This window comes from Nannospalax galili, unplaced genomic scaffold (genome assembly GCF_000622305.1).
Source record: "Nannospalax galili isolate Female #2095 unplaced genomic scaffold, S.galili_v1.0 scaffold342, whole genome shotgun sequence".
NCBI classification, from domain to species: Eukaryota; Metazoa; Chordata; class Mammalia; order Rodentia; family Spalacidae; genus Nannospalax; species Nannospalax galili.
In genome coordinates, this window is record NW_008349359.1 from 1,956,586 (window position 1) to 1,958,293 (window position 1,708).

The following is a 1,708-nucleotide window of genomic DNA, read 5'->3' on the forward strand; positions in this document are numbered from 1 at the left end:
TTTTATTTTATATGTATGAGTGTATTGCCTACATGTATGTAAGTGCACCCAGGTCATGTAATACCAATGGAGTCAGAAGACAGCGTTGGATTCCCCTGGAACTGGAGTTATGGATGGTTGTTAGCTACTGTGTGGGTACAGGGAATCGAACCTGGGTCCTCTGTAAGAGCAGCCAGTGTTCTTTACCCCTGAGCCATCGCTCTAGCCCCATCCTGTCTGTCCTTTTCATGATGATGAATTCCACTTAAATGGGAGACTGGTAATCTTGTTGTGACAGAATCCTTTTCACTTTCATATTCTTTTCCTGGGAACTCAGGAATATAATGTTGAATAGGGAGATCCAGATTGAGTTTTCCTGTTTCCCACAGTTTGGCCAGAGCGACCGTGCTGAGGCTTTTGCTGATGCTGGCAATTCTCATGACAGTTTCTGGTTTGCAAGGCACCTGGTTCTCAAGGTCTGCGTAGCCTAAGCCTTTGAGGGAAATGAAGCAAAGAGTCTTCCTGGCAAAACAAGCCTCTGAAAACTTCTGACCAGACTTCTTTTCCATCTACAGAGACTCCAACCAGCATACTTGGTGTGCCAACCTCATCCTTGATCCTGTGTAGCAGGTCATGTCTACTGTCCATGGCTCTGGTGAAGCACCTGGGGTTGGGCTCAGCCTGGGTAGATGCCTGGGGGTCCACAGGGTTCTGAGCCAAGGCTGTGCCCATGAGCTTTACCCCAAGCACCAGCCCCAGCCAGGCTGAGCGGGGACAGGCTGGCTTGCTTGTATGCCCCCCGCCCCTAGGCAGTTGACCTAAATATATTTTTCATATATGTTAAATATGCATGTAAAAGAAAAATACTATTAAGGGCACAGGAAATAGAAAATTAGGTTGGTAAGAGCAGTATAATACTATAACCTCACCATCTGGGAAGCTCAGACACTACAGGCCAGTCTGAACTATGTATGTAGTGAGACCTTGTCTCAAAAAATTAAAATAGGGCTGGGGAGATGGCTCAGAGGTTAAGAACACTAACTGCTCTTACAGAGGATGTGGGTTTGACTCCCAACACCCACATGGCAGCTAACAACTTCCTGTAACTCTAGGTCCAGGGGATCCAATGCCTTCTTTTGACCACAACATGGGTACACTTAAACACATGCAGGCAACACACTCATACACATAAAATAAAAATAATAAAATATTTAAAATAAATAAATAAAAGTATAAAGTAACACAAAAACTCCAACTGGAGGGGAAGCACAGGAATGGAAGAAAAAAGAACAAATGTATTATGAAATTTATTGTTCTTGGGTAGCTTGCTACTTACTTGGGTGTTTATTATATTGTTTTAAAATACAGAAATTAGCTCTTTCCTGGACACCAGGGCTGACCTCTCCACCCAGAACCACCACTGCTTCCTAATCCCTTCCATCCAGAGGAACCCAGTTCCTTCTCCCGGTCCCAGGAACCCTCTGGGCCTGGTCCTGCCCTCACCTCCCTCTGCTTCCCTGTTGGGTAGCTTGCTACTTACTTGGGTGTTTATTATATTGTTTTAAAATACAGAAATTAGCTCTTTCCTGGACACCAGGGCTGACCTCTCCACCCAGAACCACCACTGCTTCCTAATCCCTTCCATCCAGAGGAACCCAGTTCCTTCTCCCGGTCCCAGGAACCCTCTGGGCCTGGTCCTGCCCTCACCTCCCTCTGCTTCCCTGGGCCT

General features: G+C 46.2%; 1 protein-coding gene across 3 annotated transcripts in view; it reads right to left on the reverse strand.

Annotated features, from left to right (window-relative positions):
• Vps39 (VPS39 subunit of HOPS complex) overlaps positions 1–1,708 on the reverse strand; it is a 78,150-nt gene that overhangs the window by 27,419 nt on the left and 49,023 nt on the right. The gene's annotated exons all lie outside the window — the stretch shown is intronic.